The sequence below is a fragment of the Jaculus jaculus genome, chromosome 2 (assembly GCF_020740685.1).
Source record: "Jaculus jaculus isolate mJacJac1 chromosome 2, mJacJac1.mat.Y.cur, whole genome shotgun sequence".
Lineage (NCBI taxonomy): Eukaryota > Metazoa > Chordata > Mammalia > Rodentia > Dipodidae > Jaculus > Jaculus jaculus.
The window spans coordinates 152,915,923-152,936,354 of NC_059103.1; positions in this window are offsets into that span (position 1 = coordinate 152,915,923).

Consider the following 20,432-nt stretch of genomic DNA (forward strand, 5'->3'; position numbering starts at 1 on the left):
CTCATTCATTTCAAAAGTTGTTCCTACTAATTGCTACCATACATACCAAGGTTCAGAGATTGTCGTGGGAGAGAAGGTACAAAGATTGTAAGAGACACAGGGTGAGTAGGAATATCCTGAAACATAGCCCTCCCCTCCTCAGACATGGACAGAGGCCCTAATTCCCTGACAGTGCGCACCAATAACTCTACTGAGGAGGGCCCTCAGGCAAATGAGGACCCAGGGAGAGGGATATAAGACTACAATCTACATAAAAATAAATAAATAACAAAATACAATTATTAATTAATTAAAGCTGTTCCAAGTCTTGACAAATAAATTATTTGTACAATTGTGTAGATTATATCTTGATAATGAGAGGGAGGGAGAGTAAGGGTGAGAGCCCTGGAGGTGAAAAGCACAGGGAAGTTTGCACGTGCTAGAAATCAAAGATGATCTGACTTCTCTCTTGCCTAGTGCCCCAGACCTATTTTTCCACAAGCAGTCAGGATTTCTCCTGCGAGGGAGGTCTTTCATAGGATTTAAATGTTGCAATTGGTCAAGTTCAGCCCTCGAACTTGGTGCCAGAGCTAATCTCTTCTTGAGACAGCCCTAACCCTAGCCAAACAGCTGTCCCTCTGCTTAACCTGAGCTGAAAGATAGCCCACCACCCTAAGGTCATAAATACCTTTGCAAGGGCAAGGCAGGCTCTTGTATTACTTAGGAACTTTCAGGTGTGGGTGAATTAATTTTTCCCTTGGGTGGGTGGGCCTGGGCTGGCTGGGTCCAGGCCCAGGCCCAGGCCTAGTCCGCAGGGGCTTGGCATAGGCCCTAGCCCCGGCCCAGCCAGGAGGGGCCCCTAGCCCTCTGCATGGGTTCTTTATCCTTTCCAGCTCCCCATGTGACAGGAGCTCCTTGGACACTCTTCTCTCTTTTGTTCCATGCTTTTTTACCCCAGGCCCTCTATGTGGGATCTCTAGCCACATTGATACCTTTCCTTGGCTCTACTTCCCTCAATAAATATAATAATTTAATCCTTCTCAGTTTTCTTTTTTATTTAATTCTTTGACTAAAATTAGAAATGAACCTAGGGTTTGGGGTGCAACGACTTTCGTTGACCCTTAGCACCCTGTTACAATAATATACTCACTAGTACTTTATTGAGTGAAGTTGGAATTTTTTCCATGTGCTATAGTCTTGAGTTTCATGTGCTCATTTTTGTATTTTAAAAAATATATTTTTATTTAGTTATATGCACACACAGAGAGACAGAGATCAATGACACAGACAGAGAGAATTGGCATGCCAGGGCCTTTAGCCCTTGCAAATGTACTCCAGAATATGTCCTACTTTGTGCACCTTGCTTTACATGGGTATTGGAGAATCCAACCCAGGTTTTTAGGCTTTGCAAACAAGCACCTTAACTACTAAATTATCTCTCTAGCCACATTTTTGTATTTTTGAACAGGTGACAAAATCACATTGATATTTTTTGTATTTTTGAACAGGTGACAAAATCACATTGATATAAATGATCTTTAGACCTATCTAGGTCACACTGATACATATGTCCTCATTTCTAAATTAACCAGAGTAAGGAAATATTTCAAATGTTTCATAAAATAACCATGATAAAATTAATACTATAATTAAGACTACATAGTTAGTTACAGCAGTATGAATATTTGTATGTATAAATATGATATGTACATGTATAAAACAATATTATATATCTATTAAATGTAAATGCTTAAAATATTTTGTTGAAAAAAAAGCTGATCTTGAGGATGTTTCAGTCCTAACCCATGGTACTTAAGCATAAGACAAAAGATAACAACACAAGTATATCTTGGTAGGAAAATGTTCAAATAGTTGATGTGAGGAAAAGAAAAGAAAATAATGTTCATATAAGACTAAATTGTTTTCAAAGTAAACTTCTTGGAAGGGAACTAATGTGAATTTTAAGTAGAAGACAGATTGAGTGATAAGAGGACATACATTATAAAGTGAATAACATAGAATGAAGTGTGCTGAAAAAATGCAGGAATGTGAGAAAAAATGAACAAGAATATGATTTTAGTACCCTACTAATTCCAGATGCTTTTTGAATAAGCAGAATTAAATTATCATTTTTTAGAATTATAGTAAAAATTTGAAGTGCTGTTAAATCAGGCAAAGAACAGTATCACCATTCAAGACTCCAAGAAAATTCTATAAGCATAGAAATGCAAATATTATATAAGGCACATTTTTTTTATTTTATTGCAAAGTTAATAATTCCTTTAGAGAATTTTAATCTCAGGGAAAGGACAGATGGGTTAGTGGTTAAAGGTGCTTGTTTGCAAAGCTTTACAGCCTGTATTCAGTCCCCCCAATACCACATAAATCCAGATGCATGTGTCTGGAGTTCATTTGCAGTTGCAGGAGGCCCTAGTGTATCCATTTTCTCTCTGTCTTTGTCATAAACAAACATGCAAACAATTAAAAAACAATTCATCTAAAATAATTTTAAGCTTCATCAATAAACATCAACAAACCATATTAATTTTTTGTTAAACAATTTATTAATCTAACAAACAAAAAACAACCCATATAGAACCTTTACTATTTTGAACCAAAATAAAAAATAAAACTATTAAAAGTCATTAAAAACACCACTAAGTTTTCATTCATTTAATCAGAAGTTCAAGAATTTCAAATAAAGCCAGTTAACAATGTAAGTAATCACTTCTCAACCTTTTGTCAAAGATCAATTATAGTAACAATGAAAGTAGGCAAGGCCAGAGAGGGAGAGCAAGATAGATGTCCAAAGATAATCATGACTATACAGTAAATTACTGCAGTTTTTTTCATCATATGCTTTTATTTATTTATTATCAAATAATTATGAGCTATATTTGGATGATGTAAATTTTTCCTCACAATTTCCCCAGAGTGTAGTTTCTGTTGCACTGCATTTGAGTTAGGGATCCACATTTTAGGGAAATCAAATTTCTAATGTAAGGGGACACAGTCCATAAGTGTAAAGTTGTACTTGCTCATTGTTCTCTAATTACAAGTCCATTTCTTATGAGTTCAAAACACAAGTTTTTTTTTGTTTCATTGTTTGGGATCTCAAATATCTATTATGTGTCTCAGTGTGGTAAAATTGAGGTGATGGCTGGGCTGTTTCTTCCATGCCTCTTGTGGGACAGTTTACTTCCTTCTTAATAGGCTCTAATCCTTGCACATTCCTTGTCACATGTCCCCTTCTGTCATTAAAGGCCACCCAAGTCCTTCTTACCTGACATTGCTCTGACACTATTCTATTTTCCCGCACTTCTTATAAGCACTTTTCTGATTAGCCATGTTTATTCAGATAACTCAATAGAACTTGTCTACTTAAGGTCCATTAATGAACAAATTAATTTCATCTGTAATCTTAATTTTTTTTTAATATACTCTACAACACAGCAACAGATTCCAGAGAACAGGAATATTTGTGAGATCTCGACCATGACAAGTATTTCATATTACCCTGCCATGTTTTTACTCTTTGAAGATTAAGTAAAACTTATTGTGTTCTGAAAACTATTGTTTGGATAAGATTCTTATTTGCATAAAGCAGGGGATTGTCTAACTTGTCCCAGTATTATTGGCTTTATCCTTGTTCACAGAATATTTTCAGGTGTGCATCCATGCAACCAACTACACACGTGTCCCAAGATAGCTTCTTCATATTTGAGATGCAGAAGTTCTTCAGGGCTATGTCTGGCTCCAGACCATTCTGCTGTGTTTCTTCTTCTCATTCTACTGATTACACTAATTATGATTGTTTTCTGGCTTAGCCTGGGTTATTATGTTTTATGAATACTAGGTCTGTTATGACCTGTAAATATAAGAATTCTGTTGCAATTTGATTAATGGAGCTGGAATCTAATATCTAACAGTTGAATCCATTATCGTAATACAGATGTCATGAAATGTGGTTATTTTATAGATTTAAAAAAAAATTACAAGGAGTTTTCAGACTATTTCTATGTTTCCAGAACACAGTTGAAGAAGAAAAACATTAATAAAACTTAAAGAAGAGTATAAAAGGAAAATATCAATGTCTATTATGAATATATATGAAAAACAGCAAGTAAAATTATCAACAAATGATATCCAGCTGAATTTAAGATACAATTCATCACAGGCAGTGGGCCTTATTCATTAAAGAATGAATTAATACTAAGAAATACACTAATCACTTCAAACTTACAGATGTAAATGGAAACATTAAATGATACCAACATGAAATTTGATTGAATACAATGATCATTTCAAGTCCAAATTGAAGACTGGAGGTTTTGCCTTGGTACAATTAAATGACATGTAATATACAGCAGTTCAGTTCATTTGGGACAAGTTAGTGCATACAAACATCTTAGAACAAAGGTAACATATCCAATACTTATAGATAATTATATGTCATGAAAATAGAATCATCAGAAAAACCAACAGACATGCAGCATACATAGTGATAAACATGGCTTTGGGATCTGATGTTCAGCTGAACCATAACTGCCTTGAGTAATTATTTAATCCTAGACATTTGGTTCATGTCAATAAACCTGATTCTGTATAGGGAGAAACTGGGTGTTCCTTATGCTTAATTTATTATACAATTGAACATTAAACATAAGTCTGATTCTTATTTACTATTGCTTTGAATATTTTATTTTTATTTATTTATTTGAGAGAAAGGGATAGAGAAAAAGACAAAGAGAGAGAGAAGATAGGCATGCCAGAGCCTCTTTCCACTGCAGATGAACTCCAAAAATATGTGCCACCCTGGGAATCTGGCATGCGTGGGTACTGGGGAATTGAACCTGTGTCCTTAGGCTTTGCAGGCAATTGCCTTAAATGCTAAGCCATCTCTCCAGCCCCATATTTACTGCTTTTAACTCTTAGGATATATCACATAATTAAATATAAAGTAAGTTCAAAAAATCAGCACTACACATTCTGAATTAAAGACAGCATTCAGTATCCTTTTTGTAAACATAAAAATAACACCATCCATTTTGTCACCAGTAAAGCAACTTTATAAGCTCTATATGAATAAATGTGAGAAAGAAAGCTGAAAGAAATCATACCTTAAAATGGAAAAAAAGACACCATTGATTTATACATTGATTGGAAAAATTTGACTCAAACAATGATTAGTTGATTGAAGATTTCATCTGTAAGTTTTACTCATTGTTGTCAAATCTGTGGATAACTACGCCATGACTTTTGCCTTTAGTATTTGACATTAGATGGTTGTCATTTGGTGTTTTGTACTGGCATCCTTACTAACTTAATGGTTAAGGAATTAAGATGGCTTCTGTCATCCCAACACATGGGAGGTAGGAGGATTGAGGGTTCCAGTTAGTCTGTGTGACATGAGACCCTGCTTCAAAGAAACAACAAAAAGACAAACAAGTGAATAATAATATATAATCTCTAAGGTTTCTAAGTGTATTACATTGATTGCTTGTAGGGGAATGTACTTCTCTTAAATACAAAGCAATTTCCTGTTGTGATTGTATCAAGTGAACAATATGTGAGCATGCTAGAAGGAAGTCCAAGAAAGGTAAGGTTATTCTCAAAATTATTCACTTCAATGGGAATGAGGAAACACTAGGAAAACAAGAAACAAAGAAAGCCAAAATAAAGGCTTATGAAGTTGTCAGTTAAGTTGAGCCTTTAAAAATGGGCAAATTTTAAGCAACAGATGAGCAAAGGCAAACAGGTTAAGTCTAGGGTAAGGAAAAAGGATAATGAAAGTTACAAAGACACAAGGGCATAAAAATGTATTTGAGAGCTGGAGAGATGGTTTACTGGTTAAGGCCTGCAAAGCCTAAGGACGCACATTCGACCATGTTAGCCAGAGGCACAAAGGTGAGGTAAGTGCAAGGTCATACATGCCCACTAAGTGGTGAAAGCATCTGGAGTTCAAGTGTAGTGGCTAAGGCCCTGGCACACTAATTCTCACTCTCTCGAAATATATATACATGTATGCATATATAGGAAGATGGAAGTGCATGATATAGTCAAAGAAATGTGTTTGGCTGTGTCACATAGACTGATTTAAGCGCTGTGCTGAAGAGTTTTAAATTTTATCCTACAAAGAATGGAATATGGTCAAATGAAGATGAAAGTAAGAAGACCTATGTTATATTTTAGGTTAACAATGCATTATATCACTGAATTAATTTGCTAGCCTAGCACGATGTCACCATGGTTTATACATTATGTATGATGAAGCATATTGAAGGATGGAGTGTGCCCATTTTTGAAAGAAAATTGACAGAATAGATGTAGATAGTAGGAAGAAGGGGAAAATTACTCAATTATTATCCAAAATGACTTATGATATAGTGAATACCATTCACCGAGAAAGCAAACAAAGGTAAAAGGGTCTTTACTTATTTTTTTGCCTTTTGTTGTATTGAATTTGTATTGTGGGAAGATTTAGTGTGGAAATACAATCTGAAAATAGTAGGTTTAAATTATGATAAAAATCACGTTCAAAAGTGCAGTGAAATTCTCTGCACTTAATATTATTTATAAGTAGAAAGTGTCTATCATTCTTATATAGATTTTTTTTGTAAATATCCTAAGATATTTAGATATTAGTGTTTATTACAGAATAAAGATGAGGAAAGGAGAATAATTAGCATTCAGATGTATCCCAAGAGACTATTTGATAAGTTTTGTTCCTTTAATTCAAGCTGTGACTCAATAAGAATTCAATAATGCTAAGGCTCACTAAACTGTCACTGATTTAGTGTTCAATTATCCCAGTGTATCAGCCTACGTAATCCATGTGACTGTCTTCTCCGAGGTAAGCATTCATAGACTTGATTTACTATTGAAAGAAGCACACTTAACATCAGTGTCTAAACCTCATACAAATGTAATGCATATTAAGGTCAAAAAGCACCTTTGACTTAGTAAGTCTGGAGTGGAACCTGGCATTCTGCATTTCTAACAAGCTTTAGCTGCCAGCCTGTGCAATGCACAGAGCACAAAATCTCTAGATGTACTTTTTAGGGATGGAAGAGGAGAATTCTATAATCTTAAATTTTCCTCAAAGATTTTTTTCTAGCAAGCTATAGTAGTAAAAAAAAAAAAAAAAAAAAAAAAAAAAAAAAAAAAAAAGCTGTGGGACTTTTTGTGCTAAGTGACTGAACTCTGTTTTCATACGTAATTTAATGTGATTCAGTTTCTGAGCACTGGCCACTGTACTGGAAATGACTGATCACATGGCAGAATTTGAAGCCACAGGTCTTTTTCAATCTCAGTTACCTGAAAATTGAATCTTGAATTGTGACGAATTCTTAATCTTGGCTCCGCACAGGATGGCCTCAGGTGCTACGCGCATCTCTGGAAGCAGTGCCTCCTGCTCTAATGTCCCCGTGAGATTCTCAGCAGCCCCTGCTCTGCTTTGCTTTTGGCTTTGAAGTTTCTTTGATCTTTCTGCTACCTGTAGAGAGTGGGCAACCTTCATAGCCTCTCAGGGAAATTTCTCCTTTTTACTGTCCCTGCAAAAACAAACAAACAAAAAATATACAACACTAAATTCAGAGCAAAAGCTTTCCTCCTTCTGGCTTTTTTTTTTTTTTTTTTTTTTGCTGAATATTTGATTTTGAATTCAGTCTCAAGCTTGTGAAGTAGCTAAAGTTTAACTTCAACATATTCTAGTAATTCACAATACTTGTCTAAAAGTCATTGGATTCATTTATAATTATAAAAAGGCATGATTCAGAAGTACTTAAGTCATACTTCTTTTGTGAAGAATTTACAGCTTAGGCGATATAAACTGACTTTTAGTTGCTAAATTTCAGATATAATGCCAAGAATGATTCAAGAATAGTAAATACGGACTGGAGAGATGGCTTAGCGGTTAAGGGCTTGCCTGTGAAGCCTAATGACCCCAGTTCAAGGCTCAACTCCCCAGGACCCACGTTAGCCAGATGCACAAGGGGGCGCCCGCAAATGGAATTTGTTTGCAGTGGTTGGAGGCCCTGGCGTGCCCATTCTCTCTCCTTATCTCTATCTGCCTCTTTGTCTGTCGCTCTCAAATAAATAAATAAAAATATTAAAAAAAAAGAATAGTAAATACCTTCAAATATACTGATCCTTTTCTACAACTTTAAAGCACCCATTTGTTGTTCTTCATGAGGTCAGAAGAAGAATATCCATCAAGGTAGCAGCCTGGCATATGTTATTTTGCTGCTGTTGCTGGCTTAATGAACACCCAACCAAAGAAGATTGAGGTTGTGTCTACCAATTGTGGGCAAGAGAGCTTGGAGTCCCAATAAGCAATGTCACTGTAACTAAAGGCATCTGGCAAACATGACACAATAACAAAAATAATTAGACCTTTAGCAGGTCTATCCTCATCAATTCTGTTACTGTTTTCATAGTTAGCTTTTTTATATGCTTAATAAAATCTTATGATTTTGCTTTAGGCAAAATATTAAGTCAGTTAGGTTATGACAACTGTCACCTTACTTCTGAATGTTCTGATTGCTATGTGGCATCTACATGTCAACTTGACATTCTTACTTATAGAAAAATTCACATAAAAGTATATATCACTGCACTTAACAGCAGTATTCTATCTTTTAAGGATTTCAGGAAATTATTTTTAACCATAATTTAAGAATATATTGAAATTGAAGGTGCCACTTTTTTCTTTCCTGCATATGTGTATCTTAACTTCCTGCTTAATTTTTATACTAATCATGAATCAGTGTTCTTGACAACCACAATTTTAGACCTATGAAAACTATTAAAACTGTTCTAGTAAAGATATGTAGGAAATACTATACTATGCCCATAATATGGAAAGGAGATCAGATTTGAATAGAACATGCCTGTATAAACTGTCTCAGATACACATACATTTTTTTTTTTTTTTCGAGTTAGGGTCTCACTCTGGCTCAGGCTGACCTGGAATTCACTATGTAGTCTCAGGGTGGCCTCGAACTCTCGGCGATCCTCCTACCTCTGCCTCCCGAGTGCTGGGATTAAAGGCGTGCGCCACCACGCCCAGCTTACACATACATTTTTGATTCTATTGTCAGAGTTAGAATAGTTCTGAATTTGCCCCAAGTTTTACTTTTTAAATACTTTTAAACATTGTTTCTGTACTATATTTCTTAGAACAGGGCTGATTTCACAAGTGAAGTGTTTGGACCTGTGGTAATATAGAAACAAAAACTCATTTTATTTTCATGAAGAGAATTTTCCACAGAAATCTTGGTTCATCTCTTCCTTATAATTTTGTTACCTCCTGCTTCTTCTCAATAATGATCATTCCAAAAGAACACTTAACTAATTTTTCTGTTTCTCTGCATTTCTCATATATTTTAGTTGACTTTTCTCCAATATCCCTTGCTTGACATTAAGGAGAAATAAAACTAATACACAAAAATTTCACCAATATATTAATTAATTAGTATTAAAGGAAGCTAATTTAAAATAGACAAATTGGAAGATATAAAATAGTTTGTCAAATATGGAGTGACATTTCTAATGAGTGGTATTAAAGAGACAATTTTTCTGAAACAGTTTTAATCAGTAGAACTCAGTAGTAGGGAGAGTTGGCGAAATTGCCCTCATGGTAAACAGAAACAATATGATGATAATGATGAGGCCGCCACATACTTGTTGTGTTGAAATGTTCAAAAAATGTGTTTTCAGAATTAATTAGAAACTATATTGGAGAAACATGGACTCTTATTGCAATAGCAGTTATCAGAACAAGTGACTTGAAGGAGGCAGGGGTGGTGGCTCCCGCCATACCTCCCTTTAACTCTCCTAATTTGGCCTGTTCAGAGACACATAGAAACGGGAGAATGACAGTAGATTATCAGAAACTTAATCAGGTGGTGACTTCAATTGAAGCTGCTGTATCAGATGTGGTTTCTTTACTAAGCATGCAACTATTAATCTTGAAAAATGCTTTCTTCTCCATGCCTGTCCATGAGGACCACCAGAAACAATTTGCATTCAGCTGGCAAGGTCAGCATTATACCTATACTGTTTTACTTCAGGGTTTTATTAACTATCCATTTGTAGCAGACAGATTCAGGTTCGTTGAGATGAACATCCAGACCAGGCACGGTTATGGAGGAAGGGATATTTATTGAATCTTACAGAACCAGGGGAAGTTTCATAAATGGCGGAAGAAGCTGGCCTTCCTTCACAGGATCAGGCAGAGAGAGAGAGAGAGAAGCACAAGCCTAAAAGTCAAAAGCCCCAGCACACTTCAGGTACTCCAGATAGGCACACTTTGCCTATTTTTAGATTGAAATCTGAAACACACCACCACACCTTAAGATCCACACAATGGCACTGGCTCCAGCCAGATGACTACAGATGCAAACTAAAAACAAGTAAACAACTGAATATATTGGGGGCCATCTATTCTATTCAAACCACCACATTCCGCCCCTGGCCCCCAAAAGATTTATAACCATCACACATTGTAACTTGTACTCAGTTCAATTTCAAAGGTCCCCACAGTCTTCACCAATTTAAGATATTAAGATCTGTAAAATCAAACAAGTTAAACACTTTAACATATAAAGGCACAGAATAAACATTTTCAACTGGTATAAGGCATAGCAAGGAGATACTAAAACAATGCAAACCCAACCACCATCAAACAAACATCAAAATTCTACAGTTCAAGTCCAATACAACCAGAGACTGACAATCTCCAGATTTTCCAATCCGACCCCTCCAGCTGGGCAGAGTAGCCAGGGAACACTTACATCTCAGACCAAGAGTGCACTCTATGGTAGCACTTACATAGTCCTGGTATATCCAAATCATCTTGAGGTCTTCATGCAAACCACTGTCCATCTTCCAAAGGCTCTTTCAGCCTATCATGGCATCAGGCTCTACCTCATGCCACATCTCAGCGTCAGCTCCTGGAAGCATGTGCAACTCACAACCACTCCTCACATTTTGTTCATGCTTCTGAAACCAATACCAGGTGTGCAGGACACAGCCATATTCTTAATTCACGGACAAAACAAATCATAGCCTTGAAAAGTAGGTTCCTTCTCCAGTCAACTTTTTCCAAAAGTGTTTACATTTCTATGATAGTCTTTCCTCAGACATCCTTTCCATGATAAAGCAATTGGACCATCTTCCTTAAGATTGCTAATGTGTTTGACAATAGCAGATTCAGTAACCTAAAACCTGTCTCAGTGCCTGTAATTTTAACTTGCTTGAGGTTTTCCAGCTTAAAATCTTAAACCTCTCAGTCCAATATCTCTAGCCAAGCACATCAATCCATTACAAATTTCACCTTGATCAAACTCTCTGGGCCTGGGCAGCAGGACACAGCCAGCCCTTATGCCAGTATCCCAGTTCCAATAAAGTCCTCAGCAGTCTTTCCTTCCCCTTAGAAAGCTCATAAGCCAAGCCTTGAAGTTCAATGCTGTCTGCACTTAGCATTCTCAGATTCTCATCAGAATAGTCCATAAAACTTGGCTTACCACTCCAGAAGACATCTTCAGTTGCAAGCACCAAGTCTATTCCTATTCCTCCAAAACAAAGTTTCCAAAAGATCAACATGCACATGGTCAGATTCATCTCAGCCCACTTCTTGGTACCAAATTCTGTAGCAGACAGCTTTAGGTTTGCTGAGATGAACTTCCAGACCAGGTACAGTTATGGAGGAAGGGATATTTATTGAGGCTTACAGATCCAGGGGAAGTTCCATAAATGGCAGAAGAAGCTGGCCTGCCTTCACAGGTCCAAGAAGAGAGATAGAAGCACAAGCTTAAAAGTCAAAAGCCACAGCACACTTTGCATATCTTTAGATTGAAATCTGAAACCTACCACCACACTTTAAGATCCACACAATGGCACTGACTCCAGCCAGATGGCTACAGATGCAAACTACAAACAAACACCTGAATACATTGGGGCCATCTATTCTATTCAAACCACCACACCATTCCTGTGTCATAACTTAGTTTGCATGGATCTTGGTCACCTGTCCCTTACACAAGGTCCATTGGTCCATTATGTTGATGACTTTATGCTGACTGGATCAAATGATCAGGAGGTGGCAACTATGCTGGGGTTGCTGGTATAGCAGCATATGCACACCAGAAGAAGGGAAATAAATCCATGCAAAATTCAAAGACCTCCCACCTCATTGAAATTTCTAGGAGTTCAGTGGTGTGGTGTATACAGAGATATTCCTTCTAAGCTTAAGGATTAGCTGTTGCCCTTGGCTCCTGCTACAACTAAGAAAGAAGCACAACATCCAGTGGACCTATTTGGATTGGTGATAGCACATTCGTAACTTTGGTGTCGCTCAATCCCACATACCAAATGACTTGGAAAGCTGCTAGTTTTCAGTGGGGCCCAGAATAAGAGAAGGCTCTTCAACACATCCAGGCTGTTATGCAGCAGAGGCCCATGGGCCCTGCTGCCCTCTGCTGCAATTATTCTCCCTTTGAGAAACAGTTCTTGTCCTGCCTTTCTGGCTTTATGTGGGTTACTAAGGAATTGATCTCAGGCCTGTAAACTTTGCAAGCAAGTGTCTTTATCCACTGAACCATCTTCCTAGCCCCCAGTTTTGCTTACTTTAATAATATATATTCTTTTTAAAAAAATATTTATTTATTTATTTGACAGCAAAGGGCAGAGAGAGAAAGAGGCAGATGGAGAGAGAGAGAGAGAGGGAGAGAGAGAGAGAGAGAGAGAGAGAGAGAGAGGATGGATGTGTCAGGGCTTCCAGCCACTACAAATGAACTCCAGACGCGTGTACCCCCTGTGCATCTGGCTATCTGTGTTCTGGGGAATTGAGCCTTTAACCGGGGTCCTTAGGCTTCACAGGCAAGTGCTTAACAGCTAAGCCACTTCTCCAGACCAATATATATTCTTTAAAAGCATGTAATACAAGATTAAACAGGAAGTTTTCCTCTCAGTTCTGAAGCATTAAGTATCTTATTTTGATAAACATTACTCTATGAAACATAAAAATATCAGCCGAATATTCTGAGAGAATATCTGTTACAGTCTGAAAGTCATCTTCTTTGACATATTGAGGACACCAAGAAGCCACGTCATTAGAGAAAGAAAACATTCAGAAATACATATTTGGTATTCACTCATGTTCTCGTGGAATTTTCTGTCCTCTTTGTGGACTACTTCAGCATTTCTTTAATGAGACAATTCACTTTTTAGAGCTTGAATTGTGATATATTTTAACTATGCCATATGCTCCACTATGAATGCTCTTATTACTGATATCATTAATTTCTAACTTTTATCTTAGTTGTTCCAATTGGAAGAGCTTACATGAGAAAAAGAATATAGGAAAGTATAGACAGGGACAGTAAGTCTATAACCATAAAAATCCTTGCTGCATTAAGCCTTAATTTTAGCTGACTTAGGATTTGGATCTCTATCATTCCTTTTAGGAAGATAACTTTAAGAAAATTTGTGGGGCTGGAGGGATGGCTTAGCAGTTAAGGCGTTTGCCTGCAAAGCCAAAGGACCCAGGTTTGATTCCCCAGGACCCACGTTAGCCAGATGCACAAGAGGGCGCATGCACCTAGAGTTCGTCTGCAGTTCATAGCACTCCCATTCTCTCTCTCTCCTTCATTCTATGTCAAATTAATAAAAATAAAAAAGAAAATTTGCATTATTAACAAATAAAAAATTATTTACCACCTATTTACCCAGTTTTAAATCATTTTCTTGGGCAGTTATTAAACTATCTTGAAAATAATTCTGCTTTCTGAATATTCTAACATATTTATTGGAACTATTCTGGGTATTTTCCTTCAAGAAGGCATCCTTTTAAAAGTGTTGCATACTTAATTTATCCACTTATAAAAAATGCTGCCCTTTAATTCATCATCAGTTTTCTCTAGTTAATTTTCTCTTCATGATAAAGAAGAATAAATTCATTGCTCAGCTAGATAAATTATCCAAGGAGAGATAATATTGGATAATGCAGGACTTATATGTAACAACTTTGGATCCTTTTGATAATTGTTAGTTTTGAAAGTCTTGACATTGTTAACTGTCATATTTTTCTTAAGTTCAGATTTTTATTTCTGCTGCCCTACTCTTAATTAATTACCTTTCATCTGTAGAAGCAAAAGAGGTACAGATTCAGTACTACAAAGTTATTTACTATTCTTTGATTTTTTTCTAAAATAGGACCATAGTTACTTTAAATTTTGCACAGGCCAGGAATTCTTACACTAAGTAAATTAAAGATCATCTTGAAGACCAAGAACAAAGTAGAGCACCTGGGAAGGACAAAGTTAATACAGCCAAGTGCCAGGTGAACAATCCTGCTGGTATTCTAAAGACAAGTTGTTGGGAGATTATTATTTTGAAAAGAAACAAATCTTGGCTTTCATATCCAAAAAAGTCATTTCATTTTTACTATAAATTTTCGTGTGACAGGAAAAACAATGTCTAGGTGATAGATCAATTCTTGATATTGGGAGTATGCAAAAATTTCTTCATATGACCAAAGACACTCTTCCATAGGGAAAAATTGATAAACTGAAATATATTAGAAATAATAATTTCTATTCATTATAAGAGTAAGAACATGGATTTAAAAATAGTTACTAATGAATAGAACACTAATAGGCATTTCAAAAGAGAGAAATTGGGTGTGGCACACAACTTTAGTCATGGCACTTGGTAGGCTGAGAGAGAGGAGGATCACTGTGAGTTCCAGGCCAGCCTGACACTACGGAGTGAATCCCAGGTCAGCCTGGGCTACAGTGAGACTCTACCTCATAAAACCAAAAACGAAAGAGAGAGAGAGAGAGAAAGAGAGAGAGAGAGAGAGAGAGAGAGAGAGAGAGAGAGAGAGAGAGAAAATGCAATAAGTTCAAAAAGCACATACAACAGCATTTGTCATCAAGCAGAAGTTAAAATAACTGGTAGTGTTTAGGTTCGGCAACAATGAAAGCATGGTCAAGTCTCCTTTACTGCTAATGTGAATGCAGATTGCTATAGCCATACTGGAAATCTATCTGTCTCTGTTTCCTAAAACCACATTTCATTTGGATTCTCATCTGCTCACATGTATAGTCCAGAGAAATTAATGTGCATGGCACCATTATTCTTCATGTACCTAACTTGAAAATACTTAAATACTAGGAATTGACATTGGCACAAATATATACCTGCACAAGTAGAAATATTGGTATAAATTGTATACATCTGAAAAAACTATTGATATTTATAGCATCAGCTGTTATTCCACTAAAATAAAAGAAGATAGATAGAAAATGTAAAATGTAAAAAAGAAGATAGATATAAGATGTACATAGAGGATGAGTACATTCTTATAAAACTTAAAAGGTAAAATTAACCTGAAACTCTCTAAATCTGAGTAAAGATTTTATAAATAAGGAAATAATGTCTGATGTTTTTGGTAGTTGCATGCGTGGTTCACTTTGCAGACATTCCTTAGTGATTTCAGGACCAGAGACTTGTTGCACATATAGTCTAGGCAAACTTACACATAAGTAGTAACCTACATTTAAAAATGTTTTTATATAAAATGCCTTTGAATGTAAAACCAGAATTAATAAGGATGTGAACATAATGAAAAAGGAGAAGGAGGCCCACTTGGGTATTGTTTCGTGTATTTCTATAACTATTTTTCAAGGGTTCATTCTTATTGCCAGCACAGTAAGTTTTATAAAAAGTGGATGATAAATTACCTTATCTTCACTATAAAGATTCAGTTGATGAAATGTTTATAAACCTTCACTTTGACTTGAAGGACACACAAAATGTTAACATGAGGTATTGGGTACTTCTAAGTGGGAGATAGTTACCTACTGAGATAGGCCAGAGAGGAAAAAATATGGGAAACTAAATATTTGGCAGTTTTGGAATGATGTATAAGCATGTACAATAGAAAAGTAGAGTGGTGAGTAATGTTGTCTCTGATTTTAACGAAATTGGCCTCCTTCCCTCTTTTTGACAATATTAAATTCCTGTGGACATAGTTGTATGAGAGTTTGACATTTAAGAATTTTTTTGAGAATTTAATTGGAGAAAATATGGAGATATTGAACAAGGGAAATAATATGAATTTGGGAGGGATTTGAGAGCATCAAATTCTTATTAAATCATGTCAGAAGTTTATACTGGTGGATTGCATAGTAAATTAAAAAGTTGAGGTTTCTGAGTTATCAAAATCTTTAATTCTGTACAAGTATAATGAGGATCCTCTAGTTAGAATGGGTAGCTACTGAATAGGTGAGACGAGATGATGGCAGGAACTAGGAATAGGAAGAAGTTGACTTTTGATAGGGTCTTTGAAACCATGTTGCCAGGATTTTGTAACTAATTAAATGTGGGACATGAAGGAGAATAGATTTTGGATTTTAACTTGAATATCCAGAATTAAGAGAATATTGTTAACTGTGCCAAGAAGAAGATAAAGGGGTTTGGGAGAGAAGGAAAGATGTTTGATTTACATCTGAATATAGATCACCAGTATTACCAAGGAGGGAGCAGTAAGCTCATAAGTTTTGTTCAACATTCTGTTTTATATGACTGTGAATATATCATGTCAATCTCACACACTGACAGGCTTACCTACTTGAGATGTTTACCCAGACAATTGGATAGTCAGATAAAAGAATGCTCCTATTCATTTTTACTTCGTTGTTCTATCATTGTGACAATTAATGAGGAATCTTTACTCATGTAGCTGGTGTTTGTTTCTTTGTACTGCATTTTTCAGTTCATGGAAGCGAACTGCGTTGGGGGGAGGGTGGAAGATGGCCACTGTTCAGCGCAGGAGCCATGTTTCACTCAGCAAAATTGTATTGAATTGCACCATGCAGAATTCTTTATATATCATGGTGAAGTAAGGAGAAAAACATATATTCTCCATCTGAAATAATACAAAAAAATAATAATACAGTGACTACTGTTACAGACTCTAATCAGAACATGTTTCCTAAAATAACATAAACAGGATTAAGCAATGTGGCTCTAGATCAGGGAAATTGGTGATTAAATCTTGATTTCATACAATTTATTAAAAGCTGAATATATGGGTCATGGCTTGGTAGGGAAATTAATATAAGATATTTTCCCCCGTGGATGTTCTTTTCATTTCAAGCTATGTAATTCACTTGAATTTTTATGTGATGGTAAAATCTTGGCCAATTTAATTAATTCTAAATCACACTTGAGAAATCTTACTTCCTAAGCTTTCCTAGATTCATCTAGTCTATGTAATTAAATTTTTACTTTCATAGATTATTATTGACATATAAAGTATCTTTATTTGACCTAATAGAGACTTCAGAAAACAACAGTCTTTCTATCTTAGTGATACAATCTTGATCTTGATTTCTAGAGCACATACTGTGTTGACGGGACTCCTCCCGATGGTTCTTCCAGGCACACAGAAAGAGGAGCCAGTCTGGAATCCAGATAACTCAGTATGAACTGAGATGTTAGCAATAAGTTCAGAGTCTGGATCTTTCTCATCTCCCATCCCCATATATTGGCATAAACTCATACTCTTGACAGATAGGGAAAGCTAAGGGATTCCATTTGAGATCTAAACAAAGGAGAATGACAAGCAGGGACAAAAAGAATGGGAAGAGGGAAAGAGATCATTTGTAATGTTACTAAAAATAATTAGCGCATGTTCTCACTCAACCATGGCAGCTATAAAAGCTGACGATAGGGCCTGCAGAAATTGCTCAGTCACTGAAGGCACCATGCATACTGGGGAGTCAAACCCAGGTCCTAGGCTTTGTAGGCAGGTGCTTTAACTGCTAAATCATCTCTCCAGCCCCTAAAATAAAATTTTGAAGTATATTTCATGTTATGGTGAAGAAAACATATGCAGCAATTTATTTTAAGTAAAACAACTTTCTACAGTGCTTTCATTGAAACGTTAAGAATGTAAAGTATGATATGGATGTCCATGGTATAAAATTACTACTGAACACCTAGGAAACAAAACAAATTATATTGTCAAACCATATATCCTAAGCATTCCAATAGTTGGTGCCATCCAGTATGCTTTCAGTGTTCTGGGACTAATAGGAAAATTGCTTCTTATGAACAAAAGTGAGAAAACATTAGTAAACAGAATTCTACAAGTTTGTGAAAATGTCTCAAACATCAAAGTGATAAGTGTATATGCATAAACATCATACTGTCATCAAAGATGGCTCAATGTGTAAAAGGGAAGTTAAATATCACAATCCCTATTCTTTTGGTGTATGTTTAATCATATTGTAATGTGCCACTAGGTACCCCTGTGGACTTGACAGCTAGTGTTACAGCATCTTAGAAAACAGCTAGAAGGTATCTGTCAGCTTTGCTTATTCCGGAAAATGACTGGATAAGGAATGTCACCTGATCCAAGTTCCTGTCCTTTCCTTCCACATTTTTATCTATTGACAGATTTGTAAGGAAAAATAAGGACATGACATACTTCCACAAAATCTGATGGACCAAATCACCCCAGCTTGACTCTTTTGCGGTGGTGTCACAAGCTACCTTCTCCTTCTGCCAACCTCCTTCTTTCCTTCCTTCTATAAATAATTATCTCAAGTTGATCCCAAAATCATGTCCTATATATTAATTTCTACCTCAGGGTCTGCCTCTGGGAAATCCAACTAGATATGGAATATTGTCAATATAAGAAGGATGAATTTATCAAAAAATCTTTGTAAATGAAGCAATGTTTATTAAAATATATCTTTCAGGAAAGTAAAAAAATTGAAGGACAGATATGTAGAGTAATAAAATATGCAATAACGCAAGAAGCATATCCTAGAAAATGTATTGATCACTAGAAGTAGTAAGAAAATTATACATGTTTAGATACAAATCAACATGCAAGGAATCAACAACATTGGAGCACAATTAAAAACAAACAAATATAATTGTAAAAATACTTCAATAATTACACTTTGAGTTCTTTTTGCATGCCTAATAACTTTATAAAGGCTCTGTATATCTTTATAAAATTCAAAAGCAAGAATACCTAACAATAAATTGATGACTCATAGAAATAAGTATAAGGAGAAAATCACTAGTCTGTAACAGTGTTTAAAATTACAAAAGAAAATCTCCAAAGTCAAGGATATATTATCTTTTGGGATTATGAGATGTGTGATTAAGGAGAATTAAGATGTGTTAAAGAAGTTGGAAAAATTGCTTTTTATGTGAGTTAAACAAAACTATAATGATTAGAACAGAGTGTTACTAGCTGGAGATAAATAAAAGTACTCAATATAACAAAATGCACTATGATGATGCAAAGCTTGCTATATGACAAATGTAATTTTGCATATCTGAAGAGAAATGGTTGGGGAAGAATAACTTGCTTCATAGACAAAATACAGTGAGATGTTAATTATGTACAAATACTTGATTCTGAATAGGTTAAAAAACTTGAAATATCTAAACTTTAGAAATTTTTAAGAAGAAAACATTAACTGTCACACTCAATATTATGCTTGCCAAAAATAATTTTTTGATCGCAAAAACAGAGTAAACTATAGAGGAATCAAGTGAAACATAAGCTACATAAAAACTTAAAAATTCTACAAATCAAAAAATAGCTCATGACTTAATTTCTTGTTGCTCTATACCATCTTATACTTCATTATGTATTTAGACTTACAGATTATATATATCATTTTGAAGTTTTGAGTATCTCATAAATATCCTATTTTTACTTAGATATTTCTATTTAATTGCATACATATATATACTTATTTAATATAATTTATTCAAATAGTATTGAGATGATAAATGTAGTCTGAATTCATGTATTTTTAATTTCTCTAGCATTAAGTTACAAGGCTACTCTATAACATATATTTGTTGAATGCATTTATTTATTTATTTATTATGGAAATCAATACTTATTCCCCTGCTGTTGCCAAATAATACTTCATTGAATGAACTTTATATATTGTCTTCATAAATCATTGTTTTCTTCCATTCTTTCATTCTTTTGCATGAGGCTATTGTGAAGATGTATATATAATATCTTGCATGTTTTTGAAACACTTCTTGGCTTCATTTGTAGGAATGGCATTCCTGGATCATACACTAACATTTTGTTGAACACATATGTTAAACATTCTAAGGAACTTGCAGACTATGTAACAAAGCACTTGTCCCATTCTAAACTCCAACCAGAAATATGAGTGGGTTCCTACTTCTTCACATCTTTGTCAGCACTTGTTATTATGTAGAATTTTAAGTGTAGCTGCATAAGAGTGCATGGAGTGGAAAGGGATGTGGTTTTCCTGTTGACACATGAACTTAAGCAATTTTCACACATCAATGCACCACTGTGCATCTTTACTGAAAAATTTTCATGTATTATCTGATTCAAATATTCTCCCACATTATCTTTATTATTGAGT